Below are 27,289 nucleotides of genomic sequence, written 5' to 3' on the forward strand. Positions count from 1 at the left end.
AGTTGTTTTACTACAACTCTGTGCATCATTTTTTCTAAATCTACACTTCAGAGTGACAATGGAGATGTCTCAAACTGAGTGTATGCTATCTAATTCTCCAAGCTAAAGCTCTACACTGGAGGGGATAATGCAGACTGGGCAGGATCAGGTTGTCCAGTGGAAGGAAGGAAGGAAGGAGCATGTTGCCACAACTCTTCTGTCCTCTGTTAAGATCACACCCTTTTTGGTAAGTCTTGGAGAAGAGGCTGTGTTGTTAACATGGTCCTTCTGACTCAATGACCATCTGAATCCAGGGGAAAGCTGAGCAGTGGAGGTCAGATGCTCTTGTCAGACTAATTAACATGGTGTTTTCCTATGAACACATGAGTAGTTTCATAGTACTCCTATGTCCAGAGTAGTAGATAAATGACTCTGTGAGAAGATTATCAATCCCTGAAGAGTGCATATTTTGGGCATTGAGGTATGTGGATGAGGAGGAGGGTGGGATTCTTCCCTATAAGACATCGATGAGGCATATTGATCAGTACAGCAAGACCTGCCAACCACATCAGGCTGTCTAGACACTGAAAGAGCAAAATAATAAATGAAACAACGAATCAGACAATTGGGAACGATTGAGCGAAGAGAAAAAAGGAAGAAGGGGGTTAAGAGAGAAATTCTACAAGTAGCATGTGAAACAATTGTTTTTTACCATGTATAAGTGCTTGAGTCTTCCTTTTCCTGACGATGATGTAGAGGGCTTTTCTCTCATCATAACTGTTTCTCCACAAGGGATAGCTTTCTATTTTTTAACAACTTATCCCAATATAGGTTTCTATTCATGGAAACTTCTTCAATCACAAGTAATCCGGAAGGGTTACTCCCTCTTAGGCTCTTCCTTTGCTTTTTGGGCCAACACCACCTACAACTACAATGTGAATGGCTTTGTAGAGATACCAGATCTATCAAAATGATGAAAAAAAAGGAGTGTTTCTAACTCCTTATCATCAGGCTCACCCCTCAGTCTTTCAAACAGTTTCTTCATCCACCATAACCTCTTCCTTTGATGCTTTTACAGTAGGATGCGCTTTTTCCTTGGATTTTGTGCTACCTTCCATTCGAGGGATGAAAGAAAAGATCCAGACATGGAATTGAGGCTCAGAAACCCCAACTGCACATCCTCAGTCTAGTCTGATGGGCTAAACAGGCTGAGAGGCTGTAGAAGGGAATGTTATAAGAATGTATCTTTGAGTTTTACTTTCCAGCAAGCTGGCTGTCCTTGTCCCTACAGACAGGAACAGAAACATCTCTGAGAAGCCATAAACCTAAAGACAGCTCTACTTCATCTGGCTGCTCACTCATGTACACACATACACATTCATATGCACAAACTCACAAACACACATACATTTGCACATAGTCTTCACTAGAACCACAGCTTTTCAGATTTTCTCTTTGGAAATCAGAAGTTGTCTCCTGAAAACTTTAAGTTAAAGAATTCAGCCTTTTTTTTTTTTTCGGTTGAAAAACATCCCCCTCTCCTCCTACTCAGTATCTCAGTAAAACAAACAAACAAAAAAAACACATTAAAAAAAAAAATCACTACAACAAAACCTTTTCACCCATAAAACCACCACAGCAACAAATCATTCTTCAAGAACCATCTACACATTTTCAAGGGAAACGTCGCTTCACATTTTTGAACATTTTTGACAAAATTCTAGGAAAGACAAAAAAAAATCAACTCCTTGACTAGTGTTATCCAAAGCTCAAAGCACAAGAGCTTGAAAGCCTACAGGAAACCTTCAGAGATAAAGGTCACCCAGACCTCCCATGCAGGGTATCAAGTTTCAAGTAAGTACAGGATTTATGGTGCTCTGCACTTTTGTAAGGATTAGGTAAATGCCTTTTCACTCTGCCCCACAGCCTACACTATGCTCTGCAGACTACTGGTGTTTATATTCTAGTGTGATTTGCAAACTCCAAACCTAGATTGTGTTTCTTGTGATTGGTATTGAGGGAACCATTTAAATTTCTTGGAAAAAAAAAAAAAAACAAAAAAAACACAATACAAAGCAGAACAAAACACAAATGAAAAAATCCAGCACCTGTAAAGGATGAACACAAGATCAGCTTATAGGCATCCCTGATTTGTCAGCCGTTACCAATTGTACCTGTGTAGTGGCTGATTTATTTGCTTTCCTTGCAGTCATTTCAAGGGCAGCTCTCTGATCTCCCGTGGTCTATCAGTAGACTTCTCATACCTCAGACTGTGCAGTGATGGTTTGATATATCTGCTTTAACACAGCAACCTTCTGGTGTGGTGAAGCATGGCAGAAGAGCAGGTTCAGTAAGGGCGGCATGAGAGAAACCATAGAATCATTAAGGCGGGAAAAGATTGGTAAGATCATCTAGTCCAGTGGTCAACTCATCCTTACCAAGCCCACTAACCACATCCCTCAGTGCCACATCTGCCCTTTTCTTTAACACCTCCAGGGATGGTGACTCCACCACTTCCCTGAGCAGCCTTGCCAATGCCTCACCACTCTTACCTAAGAAGAAATTTTTCCTAATATCCAGTGTGAACCTCCCCTGGTACAACTTAAGGCCATTTCCTCTCATTGCAGTAGGGAGTGGATTATGAGGCCCTGATGAGGTGTGGAGCTTGTGGATAGTGAAGATACTCAGTACAGGGGATGAGAGCAAGTGATTGCTGGCAAAGTAGGGAATAGTGCTCTGTCTTACTAAAGCATTTAGGGAGTGTTGCCTAGCTCACAATCCAGGAGGTTTTAGCTATATGTGAGCTGTGTAAGTGAACTCAAGCACACTGGAAGATTCTTGTATTGGGAAAAAGCTGCAACAAGAATGGGATATGGGCATTTTCACTATGGCCTCACACCATCCTCTGCTCTGTGTCTGTTCCACAATATGTCAGATGATCCAGGCTGCAGCTTGTCCTCCAGAGCTGCTAGTTGAGATCCTGGTTGTGCTTTCCCCTCAATTTTTTTGTTATGCTTTCCTTTTCCAAGGCTCCTGCAAATCACAAATGTTCTCTGTTAGCCTTGACAAGCAAGCCTACTGGAATGGGAGATCCCAGTGATGACAGGGATGATTTCTGTGCCCTTGTACTTCCAGGACTCCACCCCCAACACTTTCTTAGTCACATCCAGGAGCAGCTGCACTTTGACCATTCTTTATTCTTTTCCTTCAGATTGTTCCCCTCTTCCTCTAGCTTCACCCCTTTCCAGGAAGGGCTGTTTGGCTTTGGTGGAGCAGCCTGACTCTCTGTAGGAGGAAAGCTGATAGAAGAATGACTGTAACAGATCTCAAGGGAGGGGACCGAATGGGACAAACATATATAATAAATACTTTCTACCAGATATTCTCCAGCTTCCAGTTATTTTCAGTGGTATGTCTAGCTAGGAGCTCCCAAGGGATCTCTCAGTACTAATCTTCTAAGGTGTGAGATTAGTCATTCCAGGTAGAGATGCAATCTCTTAAGCATTCATAATTAATAATATTTATTTTTTCACTTCATTATAGGATGCTGGAAGGTAAATTCTCTTCATCACATGAGGGGAAAGGTTTAATTAGGGCTGACACCAGGAGAATGTCCGGGTGATACTTCTCAGAGATCTAAGCTGTGTTGACACGTGGTTCTTATAATTTCATCTTTAACCTCTATCCTCATGGAGCCAGCTGGGAGATGAGGCTGGAATTAACCTTTCCCTGATTTAGAACACCCACAGCTATCTGCTTATCTATTTAAAGGGAAGTTCTCTTCACTTTTTTTTTTTTTTTTTTTTTTTTTTTTTTTTTTTTTTAATTATAGTGATTTCATGCAGCTGTTGGTATCTCCCTCCTCCTCCTGTTAACACAAGATCTGTATGGAAGGTCTCTTTTCAAGAAGACAGCTGTATTTTCTCATTCTCTCAGTTAATGAGGGTGTGAGCTTCCACTACAAAAGATGTCAGAACTCTCAGTAGGTTCCAGGCTGAACAGCCAGCTGAATAAGAGGTCTGTAAGGAAAACAAGCTTGGCAGCAAGGGTGTTCATAGTGGGGCCTTATTGGATGTTTCCAAATAGTAATAGTAGTTTATTATACCCAAAAAGATGGAACACCCACCTACCAGTTTATTATCCACATTGACTGTAGCTGTGATGTTGGTACTTCCAATCCCTGGAAGTAAGCATCTGAAACAAGAACTGGATCTAATCATCCCCATAGACTTGTGATCAGTACCTGAGCATAAAACAAGCATGATGAGTAGTAAAAACAGGCAAATAAACCTACATCACTGGCTTCTTTTTCCATTTTAAAATAATGCAAGCTCTTCCAATTTTCTCCTGCAGTAGTGTTTGCAACAGTGCAGCACTTGACACTATATAGAGCAATTAAGACTTCGTATGATGGAGAACAGAGAGAGCAGCAAGAAAAAAAGCAAACCCTTCAAGATTGTATATCCTTCGATAGCCTGTTGAAAGGGCAGGTACTGAAGCAATATCTGGACCATATTTTTAAACTCAAAATGCACCCTGATCTTAAGAACAAATTCATCTCGCATTGCCTTTTAGGGCACGTGGGAGCAGAATGTGATCCATGTGCCCAGACAGCATCAAACTCTATGGCAATGCTCTATGAAAGCTCAGAATGGGGAAAGTGAGTTAGAAATCCCATTGATGATGTTTCCAGCAAATTCTGATGCAATATGGTAGTGTTTGCTGCTCTTCTTCATTCATGACTATTTTGTACGTGGTCCTTGGTTTTTATTTATATAGGTGAAGAAACAAGAATTCAAGGCCAGGCTGGATGTGTCTCTGGGGAGTTGGGTCTAGTGGTTAGTCAGCCTGCCCACAGCAGGATGGTTGAAACTAGATATTCTTTGAGGTCCTTTTCAACCCAGGCCTTTCTACGATTCTATGATATTTACCCTGGAGTTCCTGACACTGTGTTCTCTATCAGTGATTGCTCCAGGAGTTAGGACTCTGGTTTTGTGATATTCTCATGGACTCTGCTGATGTCCCTCTGCCCTTTTTTACTTCTGTGGATGTGACTTTTGAGAGCAGTCTAGTTGGAACACTTCAGATGGATGCCTGCTTCTGAAAATTGTTCCCCTCATGAATAAAACAGGTGAGTTTTAGAAATATACATGTTACTAGTGTCATTCCGTGCAGAAGCACTTGGCTGCTTCAGAAAAGGAGCTGCACTTTGAAGCTGAAAAGGTTTGGTTTTCTGCACAAGAATACAGAATGTTACAAGGAGAGTATTTTCTCCATGAAGACTCAGGTGGGAAGGTGAGCGGTGTTTGCATCTGGCTCTGCACCTCTCAGTCCTCTGCAAAGGCAAAGCTCTGTCAGTGAAAAAAGCTTTGCTGGTAAGGGAAGCACATTTCCTTAGGGAGCAAGCTCTTGGAGTGATTCTGTAGTGTTTATGGGTGGGTCGGCAAGCTCAGAGTCATGGTTTGTTGAGTACCTTGGAGTAAACTACCACTGCAGCTGTGCTGGTGGCAGAGAATCACTTGAACTACAACATTCCCTGGGGAGCACCGTGCAGTGTCAGGCTCAAGGCCTCTGTCATGCTCTACTAGGTGCAAAGGCTTTGAGCCATGTAGCCTACAGGTATCCCTGCAACAGTGATTGAAGTGGATTAATCTGAGAAGAACTAGATCACCTTTGAGGTCCCTTCCAAACCAAGCCATTCTATGGCTCTATAATTCTATGCTGTTTGCTTGCAGGCCGTTTTGAAAGATTCAGACCTGTTGTGCAGAACACTATGGGACATGTGGAGCTGCTGTACCTGACGTGTCAACTGTGCAGAAGGGCAGGAGCTGGATGTCCCTCTAGCAGGGATTCCATTGGCTAGATTGACAAGGGCCACCTCTTGGACAGATCACAGAATTATAGAATCATGGAATGGTTTGAGCTGAAGGTCGTCTAGTCCAACTCCCCTGCAATGAAGAGGGGTACCGACATCTAGGTCAGTTGCTCAGAGACTGGTTCAGCCTGACCTTGGATGTCCCTAAGGTTGGGGTGTCCACCACATCTCTGGGCAGATATTACCTCCTTATTTGCTCATTAGAAGTTTGTGGTCTTGTTCCTCTCCAAATCTGCCAAAATTAAGTAACGCATGCATGTGCCATGTCCTCTTGGGGAAAAGTTGTGGGAATGATTCTCATTATGTATATGTATATGTATATAATATGTATATGGAAAGTCTCTTAAATTGTGCAATAGGAATAGTATCCAGTTCTTCTGAAACCTTTACTTTCTTTAAGGCTGGTACAAATATGATTACCCTTCTGCAGAGTGGTTTGGAAGATGAGAACTTCACTTTAACACAGAACTTGCTCAAGAGGAGATTACGTGACTGCAGACTCCTCCAGGTCTCCCTTTCTAATGCAATTGGTTTTCAAAAGCTCTCCTCCTCCTCACATGTCCTGTTGGGGTTAAACACCTCTGAGGAGGCTGAAGGGAGGAATGTTTTTAATCTCCTTGATTTATTAAAATCATCCAAAGATAGCCAGCTGTAACAGATAAAACTGCTGCCCTCTGCACTTTAGAAAGATCCTCCCCAAACCTGTTCTGCACAGAAAGTATTGGCAGTGGCTTAGTGACCTCTGGGATGTGGTGGTACCTGCCTACCCATCAATGGTCAAATCCAGCCCTGGCCAACTTTCAGCAGGGCTGCCTTCTGGCTCTCACATTCTCCAATCTCTTTGCTTACAGAGATGCCATGGTTTCAGTGGGGTTAGGCACTGAACTTGCTGGGAAAACTGCTCCCAGAAGGGTTTCAAGTCTTGGGTGATAATGTCAAGAGGAAAGAAGGGAGAAGGTTCTGGCAAAGTGAGACAAGGCAGGGGAAGGATTTTCTCTGAAGGGATTTTGTTCTTTTAGTTTTGCGTGCCTCAAAATCCTACTGGATTTTGAGAGGCTGGAGAGGAAAGGATGTCTCAGGGAAGGACTAAGGCCTGGATTAAAGCTCTGAATATTTCTGTCTTCTACCTTTTCCCACTGCTTCTTTGTAGACATGCTTAAATGATTGTATTTGTGTGTGTGCACTCAAATCTTCATGAAGATTTTTTTGTCTTTCAGTTCTCTGATACCATTAGCTTTTAATCATCACAGAACCATAGAATCACGCTTTGCATTTCCCTTCCCATTTGCACTCTTAGGACTGTCAGATGAGCTTTGGCCAGCACAATGCTGCAGAACTCTTCTTTCAAGCTTTCTATGGGATAAGCTGAAAGCAGCACCTGGATTCCTACTCCATACCTCCCCTGTGGGTAACAAATGTCCGTGTCAGGGCAGAATGGAGATGTCTGCCCTCCAGGCCAAGCCGGGGCTCTGCAGGATGTGACAGCTTTGATTTGTGTGTGAGCAGGACTCAACAGAGACAAAAGACAGTTTCAAGAATAATGGAATGGACGTGGCAGGCAGAACCAGCAGCGCTCTTATCAGCTGGGGGAGGCAGAACAGATCTGAGGAGTGGAACAGACCAGGTACCAGGAACCAGATCTTAGGGTTGCATTCCTTACATACATGAAATTTCCCGCAGTCCCCACTAAGTTCTCTTTGTAAATTGAAAATCTAAAATCTGCAAGAAAAAAAAAAAAAAAGAGCCTTACTGAAGAAAAAAAGTAATTAATTTCCTGTGCTTTATTAATCTATAAAGTAATATAATAAAAAGAAACCCTTATCCTAAGCTGAAGGAGCGTATTGTTTAAACCCCAAGAGAAGCAATGTTTAATTTAATTTCACAGGTAGATATTTTGCAGTCTCTCCAGGAGAAAACCCTTTCAGTACCACCATTCCAAGAATTTGACACAGTATAATTTATAATGCCACTGTCCTGAGAGGCCTCAGTGTATTGCACACATGTGGGCACCCACACACACCCAAAGGGAAATCTTCCTGTGAGCTTCTGATGTGAACTTCTAATGTTATTACACAAAAGGCAGCGGGCAAAGTGGAGAAGAGGAGAGGTAGAGGTGGCCAAGTCTTCAGTGTGGGTCTGCAATGAGAGGAGAACAGGATTCCTGATGTCCCACTGCCCTATCCTAGCTCTTCTCATGGCACCACAGTGTCCCAACATCTGATTTTTTATTTTTACTTTTTACATGAGTTAAGAAAGAAACAATCTCTAGAGGAATTCTGTTTTTTTTCCTCTCTTTTTACTGAGATTAAGCCTACACTAAAGGCATATACTTTCTCTTGATGGCCTAACAGAACGGCACAACCACATTGATGTTGCACAACCTCTTCCCCTTCCTGACGCCACCAAAAGTCCTTGCTATACAATAAGGGGGAACAGCTGGGTACCATTCATCTTGCTTTCAGCTTCTCAGTCTTGATGAAGGTTGTGGTGAATGCCAAGAAGGTTTACTTTGCATTAACAGAAAATACTGGTAGCCTCACAGGCAGCTCAAAACTATTGTCAAAGCCCCAAGGACTGTAGTGGTTCAGTCCTTTCTGGCAGCAGTTTAGCTTCATTAACTCCCCTGGGGTCTGTTCTCGCCTTACTGATGAAGATATTTAAGAACATCTGTTCCAGGAGTCAGTAACTAGGACTGATGCTCTTTAATATCTTCATCAGTGTAACTGACAGTGGGATCAAGTGCACCCTCAGCAAGTTTGTGGGTGACACCAAGCTGAGTGGTGCAGTTGACATGCCTGAGGGGTGGGATGCTATCCAGAAATACCTAGACAGGCTTGAGCAGTGGGCCCAGGTGAACCTCACAAGGTTCAATGAAGCCAAGTGCAAGGCCTTGCATCCTGGTTGTGGCAACCTTCACTATCAATACAAGCTGGAGGATATAAAGATGGAGCACAACACTGCTGAAATAGACTTGGGGGTACTGGTGGATGGCATGCTTGATGTGAGCCAGCAAAGTGCCCTTACAGCCCAGAAAGCCCAGAGAGTCATCCCTGGAGACATTCAAGGTCAGGCTGGTCGGGGCTCTGAGAGCCCTGACTTAGCTGTAAGTGTCCTTGTCCATTGCAGGGAGTTGGACTGGGTGACTTTTAAGGATCCCTTTGAACTCAAATGATTCTATGATTCTATTACTCTTAACCCAAAATGAGCAGAAGAGCTTTTTTCCTGTGGTACTCCCCCAGCCACCAGTCATACCTTCTATACATCACACAGAGAGAGATACGGACTTGCAGAACCGGTTCCATCTTCCTCTCTTACTGTCATTGCATTCCTTTCCCTCAGACACCCCACCAGCCAGCTCCAACAGGCTGGGATGAGCCATGATTTCCACCTCCTTTGCATATTAATGAAGATGGCTGATAAAGGAATAGACTATGGCACAACAGCGTGCCATTTATCTAAATCTAAATCTCACGTAGCTCCATGGAAAGGCTTGTTTCTCAGGGGCAAGCTGGAGACAAGACAGTGCCCTGCCCTGTTACACAGCTCTGTCATGTGCTCACAGAGCAGCCTTTACAGGAACTATGATACTGCTAATTTGGATCAGAAGAGATTGCTCCGCTCACATCAGTCACTCATCTGGAGAAGAGGGTGCCAAGGGACTGGGGCTTTACTCCTCAAGGGCATCCACTTAGCTCTGCTAATCCCTTTCCAGTTCAACAGCTGTCCCATGGCACTTTGCCACCTACAAGACTGTTGAGTGCGAAAGTTCCTTGCTTTGCAGCTAGCTTTGCAAAATCTACATTATTAGGATTGCAAAATTATTCCTGGTCCAAGATAAACAAAGAAACCCAAGCTCCCTGTGAGACCAGTCTCCTGAAGGCAGAGACTTGAGAAGGCAGATTAGAAAATAAAAGGAGAAATAAATATATATATCATGGCCAAACTATGACTAAGGCAAAGATAGGATAACGGCTTCCAGTTCTTTGAAGATCATAAACACCACTGTGTGAGAGCAGATACAGTTCAACGAGATGGATGAGGCTGAGCAGAGAAAAACTTTTGCTGTGGGTAAGCAGAAGATTTGAGGCCAATGTGGACGTTGTGCATTATCCAGAGAGAGGAGCAGGAGTCCTGTGGCTGCCATCCATTTAACATGGACAGGCCTAAGCATAGGGAACGTGCCTGGATGGTGTGATGATGGCAAGCTGACTTAAAATCAGATGGGAGAAGACAGTGAAAGGCAGGGGTTATCCATCTCATTTTCATGTGGCTTTGCAAGAGCAAGAGGAGTGCAATAAATCCTCTCCGTGCATTCCTCTGACCATCCATTATATGAAACGACATGGGATTGTATGTGCATATGGCTGTTCTTTATCGCCTGAGGGTTTCTAAAGCACTGAAAATTGGCTGTGTACTCTGCCTGGCCTTCATGGAGACAAAATCACCATGGCCACTCTTCCCTGGTCCACCACCTTTGTGACACATTGATGTCTCTGCTACAAGATGGCTCTCATTCTCCTTGGTGATCTAGGGAAATCATCCATGCTGGTACAGCCATTTCAGACATCCTTTTGAGGTCTTGTGTCCCTCTCTTATTTTTCTTATGGTGTAATGTTGAATAGCAACCTGCGCTATGCTCACGTCCCACGGACCTACCAGTCCATGCTCCAACCAAACTCCAAGAGACACTGCAGATATTGTGACGTATGTTTTTCTGGCTAAGATGGATTGGTTTTTATTCAACAGAGATACAGGGCTGAGAGACCAAGAAGAGTTACAAGACTCCAGATAAAGCACATCCATGTTTAAAAGAATCTGGTCTCATACACCTGAGGTATCTGAATGCCCAGGGTAGAACTGGTGCAGCCAGCCCTGGCAGAGGATCGGGCCTTGTAAAATAGTGTTTACATTAAAAAAACAATACCAAAACTTCAATGAGTCCTTAATTAAAAAGTGCAGTGCCTCAGAACTAAAGGAGCACATTATATTTAAATTCTCTGATGCTTTGCACCAAGAAATTATCCTCCTGTATGTAATATCTGGATGCCATCTCCTTCCAAGGGGGCAGATGTATACTTCTCAAGCAGTTCTAAGGCCAATGTGGCAACACATTTAAATAATGTGGTTAAAATAGGGCCACTAAGAGATCTTGTTTTTACTTTTCAGCCCTTCCAAATCAAACAAAGTGAATTTGACACAGGAAAAAAATTCAAACAAACCTCTAGGATTTCCATTCTTTAAAGAAAGTCACCTGGGAGCATCTGTAAAAGCTGGCTTCTCTGCCAGATTTGTGATCAGGCATCTGTGAGCAGTTTCACAGGTAGAATATTGCAGTGAAAATTGTTTCATCAAGAAATTCAGTGTAATAATGTGGAAGAGAGAAGAATTGGTATTGCTACATCTTTCAAATTGATCATGAGTATGTGGGCTTTTTTTTTTTTTTTTTTTGGAAAGTTTCAGCTGCTGCAGTAATTATTTGTTGTGGTGTTGCTGGAATTACCTTGCAGCTGAAGCCATTTAATTAAAGACAAAAACATAAAAATGTAACATCTTCACCACCAGAGGGCATGTAGATGTCCTGGGCATGGTCTTTGCAGTCTCTTTAAAATAAGCAGTGGTGAAACTTAAATTAGGAGTAGAGAAGATGCTATTCTTGTTTTGAGGAACATTGCAGATGGTGCATCTTCCAGCAACATAATAACAAAACTCAACCAAAGGATTTTCCAATGGCCATCAGTCTGGGCACAAACCTCCTTAATCTTACAGAAGAGCAAGAGTGAATTGTTCATAGGGAAGAAGAAATGTTGGAAAACCTTGTTGAAGAAGTTGGTCTTCGCACTATCATCTTTATAATGACCACTATCACTACCACCTGAGGGCTATTCCTGATGGGAGCAAGAAGCAGAGCTACTACTACCCTTTCAGCAAGGCTTGAAGAGGGGTGGAGGTGAAATTCAGTGGAACACAGGATTGGTTTGACAGGCTGCCCAGAGAAGTTGTGGATGCCCCATCCCTTGAGGCATTCAAGGCCAGCTTAGATGGAATCCTGAGCAGCCAGATAGAATGGCTGGCAACTCTGCTCATGGTGGGGGGTTGGAGCTTAATGATCTTTAAGGTCCCTTCCAACCCAAACCATTCTATTATTCTATATGGGGAGACCTCACTAGAGTAAATGTCCTGGAGACATCCAAAGCTACGCTGGATGGGGCTCTGAGCAATCTGGTCTAGTTGTAGATGTCCCTGCTCATTGCAGGGGAGTTGGACTAGATGATTTTTAATGATCCCTTCCAACTCAAGTGATTCTACAATCTTATGATTCTATGAAATTGTGCTAAACAAGGGGCACTCCAGCTCTCAGCCTGGGGCAGGGAAAAACTGGAGACAGGGAAACATTTTATCCTAATTTTTTCTTGTAGTATTGCAAGAACAGGGTTATGCACATTGGGAGAGCAAAAGCTGGGTCCACCTGAGCATCTGCTGCCAGACAAATCCTAGAGGAGTCATATCCTCTCCTAGATGCTGACAGGCTTGTCAATTAGGGGCTGTCTGTTGATGTGAAACAAAGGCAGCCTAGAATAGATCTTCTGTCACTGCAATAGTGTTAGAATTTTTTTTTTTACTTCTTCAAACTTGGAAGAGAGCTGCAGCGATTGCCCTCCCTGAGAGCAGTTCTCTGTAATTCGGACAGCGTGGGAAAATCCTCTCAGCTACCCCAGAGAGACAAGGAGAAGATATCTGGGGGGAGTATGTGGACCTCCCTTTACAGGAGGTCCTTGAGGGCAGGTTACACAAACATCTGTCAGCAGGGCCATGGCAGAGCTGATCCTGCCTGGGGGCACATAATGGAGTACGTGACCTTTTCAGGTCCCTTCCCACCCTCTGAGGTTGTGAGTGGGGCTGGGAGGGGGGAGGGGAGATGTGGGATAAATCTTTTCTGTGCACTCCTCTGACCTGCAGCTATATGGAGCTGTGTGTGTGCATATAGCTGCAGATGCTATGGAAGCATCAACTAAAAATACCTAAAGGTCTTACAAACTCTTGTGACGTGAGCCTGGGCTGTGCTACATCACTGGGAACACCTGTAGCGGCCATATGAGAAACTTGTGCTGGTTTCATGAGATGGAAATTTCTTTTCACTGCAGATAGTGGTGATGGCAGTGAGCAGCATCAACTCCTTTTTGTAAGCAGCTCCCACACTGGAGTTAGCTGAGGACATTCCCTTGAATGGACGGCATCTGGGCTGTGCCTGTACCCTCATGGGGAAGGAATTTGGGGTGGAGCCTGGAGAAACAATCCCAGCTTCGCAGTGCTGATTAAAATGGCCGTTAGATTACAGCACCGGATCAGGTCAGATTAAACAATGAGGTCAGATGACGGAAAGGAGCCATCTGTGCATTGCAGTGGGCTGGGATCGCTCTGGGGACAGAGTGTGACCTGATGTCCCACAGCCTGCTGTTGTCCCCACAGCCACCACTTCCTCCTTATGGCTTCAGGTACCACTGCTGCCTCCAGTGACCCCCCTCCCACCATGCCTGGAAGGAAAAGAAAGTGCTGAAATGTTCTGAAAAGAAGCACTCTGTCCAAATCTAATCAGCTTCAGATAGGGAAATACCCCCTGCTGTGCAAGGAAAGGTCCTGTTCCTAATTCCCTGTCTCTGTTTCCCCTTACCCCTTTGCGAGATGGGGACATCAGGAATGGTGGGATGAAGGCCTGGTGTCACCGGGATGGAGGTTCATTGTGCCCAAGGCATTTGGGGGTGGATAGGATGGCTTTTGGGAGGGTTTGGTATGCTGTGTTCATAGCAGGGTTGGGAAGCATGCAGAACTGCAGAGGTGGGAAAAACGTCTTCTCCAGCAACTTAAATGCATCACTTATGTTTATCCATCTTCACCAGTCCTTATCTTTTGCTACCGTTGGGTTCTCCAGCTTCTGTGCCCCAAGAAGGGCTGCAGAGTGCTGACCATGTGTAATGGCACTGTGGATGTCCCACTGTCACTGTGATGTCTGCGTGAGCAGGCAGATGTGATACAGGACCCATGGGGCAGAATTTGGTTGCCTGGCAGGATACCTAGTTAACCCAGGTGACACTAGTCATGTCTTTGTAAAAAACTTATTTCTCTCTAAATTTATTTTGGTATAAAAATGATCACTAATATTACGTTATTTCTTTTTCACTTCTTTCCAGGATGGATTTAGGCAAACTTGGCAAGGAACTGTGGAGAGGCTCAGAGGCTGCAGATGCCAATATAGCACAACCATCCACTTCCTCCCCCACCCCCACTATAGTCTAATGTTGATTTCTAAATGTTAGTGACAGCTTAATTCTTTGAGTGTACAACTGGCAGTTTTCTTCTGTCACTAATCATAACGACACTGGGCTGCTGGCAAGAGCTGATAGAGTGAGGCTGGAGTTTCCCAAGAAGCATCACAGGGGTCCCAAATGCTTTGTATTAGCAAAGACAGTAAAAATGTTTTTCTAGAGGACAACCCTGCTTGCAGGGTGCTGGAGGGGTCGGTCAGGACTTTCCTTTAGTGATGACCACAGTACTCTCTGCGAACACTTTCTTCCCTCGAGTCAGCAAATAACCAGAGTTCAACAGGAACCATCCTCAGCCCGATCCCCCTGCCCCATTGGGCTTTCTCATTATCTGCAAGGGGAATGCGTGCTGCTCTTTGCAGCCCAGAGCTCAGTTGCTGTGGGGATTATCGACTAAGAGGTGGACTGGAAAAAGCCCTAATCTCTTTCCTGCCAAACTTTGTGCTTATCTACAAACCAAAAAGGCCATGTTGGGTTGTGTATTTCTTTTTTTTTTTTTTTTTCTTTTTTCAAGACTTTGGTGATTTATGAGTTCCCAGAGTTACTGCTTTTTTTTTTCTTTCTTCATTTGCCACCTCTCTTGGCATGGAGAATGAGCCAGCTTCTCCTAAAATGAGAACATTTCTCATGAAGTTGGTGTAGCTTCAATGAATCTTTGGGTCTAGAAATGACACAGAGGTGTTCTAGGTACTTCCTAAAGCAGCACAGCTCCATGGAGCCTTCTCCTTCCAGCACACCCTTGACCAGGGTGCCAGTATTGGGAAGAGAAAGAAATTGGCTGTAAGAGAAGAAGAAAGAGCATCCTATTTTCTTTTGCAGCAGGAGTCCAGGAACAAAAGAAACTTTGTCTCGCTTGAAATATAAGCATGAAAATGTTTGACTGTCTGTAGAATCATAGAATGGCTTGAGTTGGAAGAGACCTCCAAGATAATCTATTTCCATTCCCCCTCTTGGGCTGGTTTCCCCTCACCAGATCAGGCTGTCCAGGGCTCCATCTAATCCGACCTTCAACATCTACAAGAGTGTCCTTCAGAACGTGCAGGGATAAGAAGGCAGAGTTGAGAATATTCCACATCCCATGCCTTCCTGGTGAAACTGTCTTCTTGCACGTATTTCACTACTTCCATAGTGCAAGTATCATGATGGAATTTGGTTGGGGATTAAGCCAGCCCTGATGGAACTTCTCCACTCAGGGAATGGAGAAGATGAAGAAAGACCATGCATGCCCCTGATGCTAATCTCTCTGCCCTGATTCTTTGCAGAACTCTTATTTTTGTCTATCCCTCAGTTTTTGACACATGGCCTATAAGGAAGACCTTATGGACATTTTAAAGATTCCTTCTTGCTCCAGTGCTTAAAAACATGCATGTTTACTTAGTTATTCTTCACTTTGGAGTGAAACAGTTTGCCCTGGTGAGCATGTTGCCATGATTAATTGTGCTAGGCAGAAACATGAATGGAGTTGATCTCAGCTGCTGGAAGAGCACAAGGGTAAGCGTATCTCCTATTGGAACAGGCTGCTGAGGGAGGTGGTGGAATCACCATCCCTGGAGGCGTTCAAGAAAAGGGTAGATGTGGCACTGAGAGATATGGTTAGTGGGCAATATTGGTGGTAGATCAACAGTTGGGCTAGATGGTCTTAGAGATCTTTTCCAACCTTAATGATTCCATGACTCTCTGACCCATATGATGTGCCTTAGCTGTGCCTTTCGTTGCAAAATAAGAAAGCACTCCAAGGAGATGTCCTTCACTCTGATGTGAGATTTCCACCTCTGGATGGAGGACAGCATTTCAGTGGCACCAGCCAATGTCATCCTCTTGTGCAAGGGACTTAATGCTCTCGTGAGACCATCTTCAAGGTACTGCATATAAATGCAGCGTACATAGCAACCCCAAAGCTTTCAATTGCACCATTATGTCAGACAAAGCATAAAGAAAGGAAAATAGATGAAGAAAACTGAACTGAAGTTGTTGGAGATTATTATTCGGAGATGGAAAAAGAAAACAGCTGGTTACAAGTACTCTCCGGTCAGCCTCTCTGCTTTCCAGCACATCTCTTCTCAGCATTTGTACTATATCCTGCTGTCCTTACCTCCCCCTTATAAACATCTTACAAGCACTGAATGCAGGAGAAAATCGCTGATGAGGCACCAACAGCTCACATTTTAAGAGGAAGGTGTAATCCGTAGGGTAGCTTAGTTTGAACTTTCTGGTGTCTTGTCTGACTGAACAACGTTCCCTCAGATCATCTGATGTTGCAGAGGCTTTGGGACACCTTCCATGACCTTCATGCTGCTCTTTTGAAAGGCTTTAGGTTCTGTTGTCCTCACATCAAAAAAAGCAGTGCATAGGATACTTACAGAAGACTCCTGTATCCTCTCTGTCAAGGGACTCTTCTCAGATCACAGAGAGAAATTCCCATTGTGACACTGTAGGCTAAAAGCACTCCTCAGTAGTGTCTCAAACATGAAGAAACAGCACAAGAATGGGAAGAATATTAAAGAAGACATTTAGAAGCTGCACTGTTGGGAAGGCTGATGAATTCCCCCCCGTGTCCTTCATGCTGGCAATACCAATGACTTTGCAGTTCTTCCCTATGAATCTAACTTTATCTCCTCCCTGAGGGGGTAGACCTATTCCAACTCATGCAACCTAATCAATGTGACGTAGTTTCTGTGAGCACAGCAAGGCCTCAAGCGAGCTTCATAAAAGAGAAACAACAAAGATTTTTTGAAATGCTGGCTGTCCAGAAACCCTCAAGGTATTCCCTCTGCCACAGCATTCATTCAGTTTTTTTATATTTCACAGAGCTTTTTTCTCCTAAAGGAAAACTCATTACAGTCATATTATCAGAATGATTTTCTTAAAGATCAATAGATGTGCTCCTGCACAAAAGCTAACACACAACTGCTGGTTGCTTGCAGGAGAGCTCATATTGGCTCATGAGAGACCTCACTGAAGCTTTCCAGTATTTGAAAGGAGCTTACAAGCAGAAGGGTGACTGACTTTTTACATGGTCTGACAGTGATAGCATAAAGAGGAGTAGCTTTAAACTAAAAGAGGGAAAATATAGGATAGATATTCAGAAGAAATTCTTTACTTAGATGGTGGTGAGGCACTGGCATAGGCTGTCCAGAGAAGCTGTGGATGCACTATCTCTGCAGGCTGTCAAAGCTGGGGCCCTGGGCAGCCTGATCTAGTGGGTGGCAATCAGTCCACAAGAGGGAGATTGGAACTAGATGACCTTTGAGGTCCCTTCCAACCTAAGCCATTCTGTGATTCTATATGACATAAAAGGGCATTTTCGAGCCTTCTCACTTACAGAGAGAAGCTTATTGTCATAACACTGAAAATAGGCTCCATATTTATGTCTGTGCCTGATAAATAGCATTCCACTTAGATGATGTGTAGGTAAATCCCAAGGTGTCATCATCTGAGTATCAAATGAAGTGCCAACATCCAGCTCTCTGTCATTCAGCCTTCACTCCTGCCTAGGACACAGGATCATAGAATAGCTTAGGTTGGAAGAGACTTTAAAGATGATCTAGTTTCAACCTCTCTGCCATGGGCTGGGTTGCCACCCACCAGACCAGGCTGCCCAGGGCCCCATCCAACCTGGCCTTGAGCACCTCCAGGGATGGGACACCCACAACAAAGCATGAAGGAAGAGAAACAGACGGAGAGAACTGGACATCACTCCACGTTTTTGGCTTCTCAGGCTTTAACCTAGTTGAGCCTTGAGACAGCAGTTAGAAACATTTTGACTGCAATTCCTTCAGTCTGCATGATCTGTTCCTGGGGTGGCCTGACAATTAACTTCTTTTAAGCCATGCATCATTTTCCCTCAACATGGTGCTGGGAAGTGATGAATATCACTACAATACATTGCCAGTTCTCCTTTTGTGTGTTTATCTGCCTATGGCAGTTGCCTGATGATTCGTTTCTTATTTGGATGGATCAGCACCACAATAAACCACATGGCAGTTATCTCTGGGTTTGCAGCAACTGGATGCACCCCTATTTCCCCCTCCTTTGTACCAATGAAGGAAAAAACACATCGTCCCCTGATCTACAAATTGCTCTGTCAGATAAAATGATTTTTATTCCAGCTCTTAATTTGCTTAATATGTTAAGTCTGGTGCCAGATTCGCTTCTGCTCTGATACTCAGCCAATTGCTCCTGCTCTAGCAAAGTGGGTGTAAATTGATAATCTTCTTGATTAACTTGCAGGGGCAGTCTGTAGGTTTGAGACACTGGGGAATCAAGCTTAAGGCTTGATTTTCTGCACAAATTCATCTCTTACACAGTGTCAGTGATACAGCTGGGACTATGATACAGCACAGCAAGTTGGGCTCCGTTCTTTTTAGAAAATATGCTGTGTATGGGTTACAGCAAGCATGGGGGGATGCTGCATGTTTTGGTAAATGGAGGCTTGGTTCATGGGAAAAAAGCCTCTCTCAAGAAGTGAAGGAGGATTTCTTCCAGAGACCAGTCACACATGTGGAGCATTCCTTTTCATCACGTTCTTTAAAGCACCCCAGGGAGAAATTTGGGATCAGTCTTTAATGAACATTCAGGGAAATAAGTTTACTTAATGATGTCCATTTCTATTCCTCCTCTCCCTAGAGATACTGTCAGTATGGCATGCATCTTTGCTCAGGGCTGCCAGTTTAGACACATCAGAGTATAGCACTACTATGACGACTGAAAGGAACCATTCTGACTCTTTCTATGCTCCATAAATGAAAATTTTTACCTCCACAGGAGTGTGTGTGTACAAATCAGGGAAAAGCACAGAAGCATGCTAACCAGAGCACATATATGATTCATCCCCTCCAGCAAGAAGTTCTCTCCCCATCCAGTGGTGACTGCATCAAACAGCATCTGATATATCTGCTGCAGACTCTGGGTAACAAAATCAGCTTTTATTTATCTGCTGTAAGTAGAATCATTGAACTGTTCGGGTTGGAGAAGCCCAACTGCCCATCTAGCCCAACTGTCGATCTACCACCAATGTTGCCCACTATGTCCCTCTGTGCCACATCTGCCCCTTTCTTGAACACTTCCAGGGATGGTGACACCACCACTGCAGTCTGTTCCAATGCATTACCACTGTTTTGGAGAGGAGATTTTCCCTAATATCCAACATGAACCTCCCCTAGTGCTACTTTGGGCCATTCTCTCTTGCCGTAGGTAGTGGCTATGAGATACAAAAAGTTGTTTTGCTCCTGAAATGCTCAGGAAGACAGTCATTGCGCACTGCTCAGGAGCCATCACATTAATTATGTTTGCATTTAACTGGGCACTTTCCATGCTCACTATCTGAGGTGTTGGGGATACTGTAAACATCCTCCTTAAGCAATATTCCTTTAGCCACAACCATTGCTTTTGGGAAATACACGTTGACATTTAATTGCCTTTATATATATGTGTGTGTATTGGAGGCATATTCATGCATCTTCTTTTGGAAACAAAACAAAACAAACAAAGAAAACAAACAAACAAACAAAAACAACAACAAAAATCCAGCCAATATTACTAGCAAACTGAAGAGCCTTTTATCCGATATTTGGGAGACTGAAACGGGATTTCTAACGATGGAAAGTGGAAGAGGCTGCCCTCGCGTGGTATTTAGATAAAATATCCCTTTCTAACAGCTGGCTTTCCCAAGATTAAGGGATTCCCAGGGAGAGAAACTCTGGAGGGAGTTCCCTGGGTCACATTTTTATTCAGACCAGAAGTACTGGGGATTGAAGAGATGAGTGAGAGGACATCCTTTTCCCAGATTTAACACAAATTCTCTCTAGGAAAGAAACACATTTCCAAGCTACTGTCTGTCAATACAAGGGAAGGAGAGGGAAGGGAAGGTAAAAGAGGAAGAGAAGAGAGGATGATGATGCAGAAGGACTTCTCATGGCGATGAAGGATTTTTCCTCTCCCCAATTGCATTGCTAAGGACAGACTGTTCTCTTGAGCATAACCTCATGAAATTCATGGACAAAGTTCAGCCATGCGGCTGACACTACAGAAACCCAGGTCAGACAGCAATCTGAGACGTGTTGATCCCAGAGTGACCATCCATGTGGATACAATGCTAGCCCTTGGGCATGCTTTGCTGTCTTCACATCTGTTATTACCTCCAACCCTTATGCAAGTTGGATGGCAGAAAAAATGGGGCACATACTGGGCTCAGACCTGCTCACAGGTGTCACAAGGCGGCTAAAGAGCTGTTCTGCTTCATCAATGAGCAGACACCATCTTTGTTAGTGCTCCAGATTCTCTCCCCAGTGACCCTTTCCCCCTATCTCCATTGACAGACATCAAACTAGTCAGGTACTGCTGACAATATGACTGGAAAACCTTCTCTCCTCACTGTGAAAATGCTCATGGAATCCTCAAGCAGTGCCTTGGCAACATGCTTATCAAGACGAAGCAGCTTTTATTCATCTCCTTAGCAGACAAGGTGAAAAAAAGTGCATCAGCTAAAGTCATGGTCTGAGAGACCCCCCAACCCCCAACAGACCTGGTTGCAATTACTGGTCTGGCACTATCAGTCCATTAGAGGAGCTCCTCCACGGCTGAATTGAGGTCTACGTAGGCAGAAGAAAGAACTGATAGCAGACACCTGGTTCAACAGCTGAGAGCCAACTGAGCATGCATCAAAACAGTGCCTATGAGTCAACCATCCCATTAATAGCGAGAGCACCTATAGTGTGATAGTTGGCTTTGTGTCAGAATCTTCCCTTGAATAGGGAATCTTCATGTTATACCTGCACAGAAAACCTTTATAGTTTGATGTCAAGAGACTCCTTACTAATACAGATCCTTGGTAAGTGACTAAAAGTTTGTTTAAGCTTTGTTAGCTGAAACACTTGAAGGTCTGATGGGAAGTGGTGGTGACCTAGAACTCCAACTTTAAGAAACAGTTTGCTCTTTCATCTCCTTTTCTCAAAGATCTTTCCTGAAATCTCTTCCAGGAAGATCTGTGCTGTACTTCTTCAGTTAGAAATCAGCAGAGTGAAGAGATCAGGCTTTGAGCAACTGATCTAGCTGTAGCTGTCCCTATTGATTGTGTTGGAGTTGGAATAGGTGACCTTTAAGCATCCCTTCCAACACAAACAATTCTATAGTATATTTTTTCTGCACTAGTTACCCCAGTATGCTAGTAAAAGATATATTGTACTATCTTCATTTTACAGATGAGGGAAACCAAGGCATTGGCAAAAGACTTGCCCAAAGTCTGAGAAGAAAATGAATGAATGCTGAGGTGGCTGTTTAAAGGTGTAATGATTGAACTTTTATTTCTTTGTGTTGCTGAATTTGCTGTGTTCCTTTCTCTAAACATTAGGTACAAAGCCCCAGCACAGGAGATTTTGTGAAGAAACACAATAGGAAAAATATGGATTAATTCCTTCTACTAGGAGAACCTAGGTTTGCAAACTTCCTAAGTAACTCAGCATAGCAAAAGCCATGTGAAATATGCCTCCATTGTTCTTGGGGCAGGTTTCTAAAAAGCCATCTGTTAGTGTGCTCTACATAGTTATGGCACCTGGGAATGTGGCTTACTGGGCATAGTGGTGATAGATTGATGGTTGGACTAGATGACCTTAGTGTTCTTTTCCAAACTTAATGATTCTATATGGACCCACAACCAATCTCTTGGTTCTACAAATATTCAGTCACATCATAGTGAAATTAAAAATGAGCAATGCTGCTGATGTAGTAATGTCTCAGCAATATGACAAACTCAAAATAATTCACCTCATTAAACACAGTGTTTTATGTGGGAGGTCTTTTCTGCTTCTACTTATCCAGTCCTAAAGAATTGACCCCACAGTCCACTGCCCCACATGCTGGGAGCCCAACTACTGTCAATGGAACATCACCTCTATTTACTATGAAAGGTTTACACATCCATCCTTTACCTTGCACACTCTCCACATTTCAGATTTCCCTACTAACTATAAAACCTTAACTTAAAACTATTACTGGGAAAAGCACCTTGCTTAGCCCTGGCTCAGCCTGTCCCTAGTCCCACGCTCCCAGCACTCTGTTTATTGAAGCTGGACAAAGATACTGCATAAAATTGTTTCTGAGCATTAGTGAGGAGAATAATCCTCGTCCATTCAAACTAAGCTGATTTTGTGTGCTTCCTTCAGCCAAGCACTTTGCATTGCAGCATGCAACCAGGTGAGGGCAGGAGAAGCCCGTGCATTCGGTGAATAATGTGTGTATGTAATTATGGCTGTGAAAGAGGAGGGGGGAAATTTGGGGGAAGAAGAAAGCAGCACTGCCTTGAGCTGCCCCTTGCAAGAATTATTCCTCTTTCAAAGCTTCAGAGCCTTCGAGAGGGTCCCGAAGAAGGGATAGCTGGGAGGATAGGATATTAGATGATGGTGTTGAATACCCCAAGGCTGAGATGATAAAGAGCTGCTGGTATTTTGCACAATAGCAATATCAGGTCATGGAGAAGAGTCCCCATCAGCCTCAAGAGTCACTTTCCAAAGGCCCTGGAATGGGTCAGCTCTACTCATGGACTCAGACTGATGCACCCGAGCATTTGGTGAAGAGAGATCTCCCTTTAGGCATATGGATAGTGATGGTAAAACAGCATTCTCTATTTCTTATATAAGGATGCTCCCCTTGTGAGGAATCTGTAGGCCACCATGAGGCCTCCCTTTTCTGGACTGAACAAACCAGGTGACTTGATGCAGGCTGCTCATGCACCACTGCTAACTGGTCCTGCCCAGGTCATCCCAGATTTCAACGCTTTGAAACTGGCCTCTGATGTGGCTATTGTCAGTGTCTCCATCTGAACCCCTTCATTCAGTACCTGCAGTATCTCACAGTCCTGTCAGTCATACCAGTTAGGTTCCTATTTTCGCTATACTCTTCTTCCTGTTCCCTTCTCCACTTTTACTTTATTATTATTGTGCCTTAATGGAAGTTATGCAGGGGACTTCGTGGCTCTAATTTTCTTAGTTCCTGTTGGTTTTCTTGCTGTAAAATAAGCATTACTACTTGTGTATGAAAACCTAACTACCCTGGGATAGCTGGAAGTGTCTTTTCTATCTCCAGGCCATTGACATGGTCCATACAAATTTTGCGAGCATTTTGATGGCCTCTTCAGATCGGATTGATGGACACAGTTAATTCACAAGACAGGAGCAAATCAGAGGAGTGATGCGGCTTCCATTTTCTCTTCCCTTCTCTTCCCAACACGATATACAACAAAGGAGCTTATAATTTACTGATGTCTATCATTTTAAGACAGCAAGTTCAAGGCTTCTATTTTCTTTTATGAACCTCTCTATCATAGACTATTTTCTGACCTTCAAAGTTGGTTTCTTAAACCTCATTTTTTTTTCCACCTTTTTTTTTTTTTCCAATGTGTTAGATCATGTTTGTGGAAGTCTCATAGTCCTCTTCTGTGAGTATTTTCACCTCAGCAGGAAAGAACAGCATTCTGAATTTCTGACCAAAATGCTTTCTCCTACTTCCAATGCTGGTACCTGTGTTAATTAAGAAATCAACTCAAATGTTTATTTCTGTTCACCATTCGTATTATGCTCTCTTGCTGTAGCGTGTTCTGTGTTGAAAATCTATTTTGTGGGCCTCAGCCAATATTCACATTCCTAATTTTACCAATCTAAAAGTTCAACAGCCGAGTATTTACATACTATAAGTTTGCTTCAGAGGAATGAGTTGATTATTATTATTTATTTATTTATTTATTTATTTATTTTTGGAAGATTGTGTATATATCAGCTCTCCTATTCCCTAAAAGGGTAAAGTGATATTTGATATTGACTAGAGAAAACAATTGTGATATCTGTGTTTGAGTACTTGGTTACATGTGAAGAATTGGGTCTGGATTTGAAACAAACACAAAGGCAAACAGCAACAGTAAAATAACCATAGCAACACAATATTACATGGTGTAAATTATCTGCATGGACCAAAAGAGAAGAATATCTGAAATATCTGAATGTTTTACTCAGCAGAGATAGGAAATGACTATGATAAAATAAGACACTTTATCTAGTGGTTGGGAACCCTGGCCATGGAGCGTGGTTGGAATGCGATGATTTTTAAGGCCTCTTCCAATCCAAGCCATTCTGTGATTCAACGATCAAGGATTTGTTTATATTTAAATGCATAGACTGGCTTTTAGCTGTTGGACAGAGGGAATGTGTTGGGTGCTGCTTTGATCATCAGTTATCAGGGCATATTAATGCTGGGCTGGTGTGAGCACAGGATTGTGAGTGCTCATGCATGGCTTGAACTGGGAAAGAATGAAGACTTGGGGCCCTGACTAATGAATTCTGGACTGGCTGGTATTGATTTTGAGTGGTGGTGTTCTTCTGCTGAGGATCGTGTTCTTGGAGTGCTTGTGGTCTTTAAGGTTTTTTTTCCAAACCAAGCCATTGTATGATTTGTTCTATGAAGCATGTTTAAATATAGATGGCTGTTGGGAGCTTACTGGGATGATGTTTCTGGATGTCCTGAGAACAAAACTCAGTGGAAAAAAAAATCTGTGTCCAAATCTTTGACTTCAGCAGAGACAATCCCATACTTTACTGTGGGAGCTGTAGTATGACTGATTCAAGACACAGCTAGAACAAGGTGTGCTCACAGTGTGCCTCAGTCTGTCTGATGGACATCACAGCCAACAACCATCTGGCTGAACACTAGGGTGCTTTTGAGCTTTCATCCCCATCATGCTTAGAAATCTCCCCACAGTGGAGATTTTTTCCAGAACTTTCAATCTTGCTGCACCAAGAGCCAGTGTTTCAGAGCATGTCCTACCAGGCTGTTGGCAGACCAAGTCTATGTTCTCAGTGGTCTACTGGCACAGGTAGGGAGGACATCTGATCAATCTGAATGTCCTCAGTTAAATTATCACTAGCAAATAGTTTGTTTTCTGTGTCAGGCAGACGTAACTAACTCTTGCCACCTTGCCCAGGAGAATCAGCTGGCAGTGTCTTTTAAATACACAAGACTGGTCCTTAGTCCTGGAAATCCTGTGTTTCAGTAGGACTGAATCCGATCACTGCATAATGGATTAAATCCCAACTGCACTCATCTGAAAGGATACTAGGGCACAGTTTCTTAGTAGAGGGAACCTTAAGCAATTCCTAAGAAATTGAGCAAGCAAAAATGTAATCAGATCCTTGCAGCTGGCATCCACAGCAAAAGGAGAAATAATGTTTTACACTGGGGCAATTACTCTTTCAAGGGATTTACCAATGGAGGACAGAGAAGAAAGGGAAGGATAGGGATTAGATGGGTTCTGCTCTTGGGAATGAGAGCCTGGATATCTTTGTTACAGAGATGCTCTTGCTCTGGCCCAGGCTCTGGGTTTAACACAACAGTGCTGGAGGAGAAGTGATCAGGATGTGCTATGTGGGAGGTCAGAGAGTAGGGACTGAATATGGGTAGGCATTGAGAGCTGAACCAGCAGGCAAAGGGCAGACTGCTCAGATTAGAAACAAAGACAATTTTTTTTTCTTATTTATTTATTTATTTATTTAAATTCACTTTAAAAATTGACTTAGAAAGGAAAAAAAAATTGAAGAACAAAAGAACTCGGAAAGAATGACTTAAATACAACACACAAGTCTGCCTCCACTTAGGGCCTGGCTGTAGATGAAACTCAAATGTTTCTGAATTGGAATAAAAGCAACAAACTGAAGGACATTGTGTTTTGATGGGCTTCATTTTATCCTTTGATAATTTTTCTCTTGTATCCCACAATGACATTTCATTCGGGTCTCTGCCTGACTGCACACTTCATTCTGGAGCTTGATTTCACGCTATTAATGCATACATCAGTGGCTCCCGAGATTCAGTAACTTGGTCCTGCTCCTTAGCAAATAGATGTGTTCGTGGTATGCTTTGCCGTAGATACTTTTACAAGCCATTTCCCCATTTTTCAATCTCATAAGTATTCTTTCAGCATGGCCTATTTTTTTTTTTTTCTTCTGTAGGGGAAAAAACAACAGCAATGAAACTGAGAGTAACAACTCTCAGTAACAACTAACCAACAGTGAACAACAGTAACAACTAACCAATTAGTGGCATCTTTGGACAATTATAAATCCCCATGTCTCTGCCTGCTTCTTCCATTTTGAGGCAGAATGGAGAAAACCAAAGATGAGAGGAAATGTACTTGCTGCTCATCGAACTTAATTAAAATCCAGGAACAGGGGAAGGGAATTCAGACAGATTGAAGGCTTTTAAAAAATAAACAACGGATATCGGTGCTAGCTGAGAACAACAGGGATAGAGAGGGTTTAGATGATTTTGCAGTCTCTTTAAGCTCTGATATTTGCCGATCCTATTTGTTGCTGAGACTGAGATAGAGTGAAGGTGCTGGCTGAAGAGAGGTGGGTTGCCAAAATTTCTGGATCCCCAGTCCTAGCCCGGCCACTGGTCCAGATCATGAGCCAAGTGCTCTGTGACTCAGTTTACCCCCTGCTAAAGTGAAATGTGTGCTCTTTCTTAGTGACACAAAGAATTAGGGTCCAAAATTCCATCACCTCTTTTGAAGTGGAGGCTCTGAAAAGGAGTGCTTGCTGTACAACCAGTGCATGTCCTCCCAAACACAAGGAAGGGCAAAGGCTTGCAGAGGAGATACTTTCCCTACTCTTAGCTTTTCTTTTCTATGAAGATCCCAGAGCATTCTTATCAGGTTCACATTCAGATAAAAGGCTAGAGAAGTTAGAGAAATGCAGTTCATTTACTTCTTTAAGAGGCAGTGTCTGCATCATGGGACCAGGCAGCTCTAATGGAAACCTGTTGAGACACATCACTGGCCACTTGCTCCTACTTTACTGCACATAGCTCAGATCAGGAGTTGTATCATCCTGAGGCTCTTCCTACTGCCTCAGCTCTGGAAACACCATTTCTGAGGGACTTAGAGATTTTGTCAATCATAGCCAGTGGAGATTTATCTTCGCAGTTGGGCGTCTGCCATGCTTTGGCATTCAAACCAAGAAAGGGAGAAAATGTTACTGGGAGAGGAGCAAAGCAGATAAATAACACGTGGGAAAGACCTGGCCCTCTCTGCTGATGTTAATGTTCCCTTCAATGTGTCCTCGTAGTTGAAAATATC

Source organism: Tetrao urogallus, assembly GCF_951394365.1.
Source record: "Tetrao urogallus genome assembly, chromosome: 1".
Classification (NCBI taxonomy): Eukaryota; Metazoa; Chordata; class Aves; order Galliformes; family Phasianidae; genus Tetrao; species Tetrao urogallus.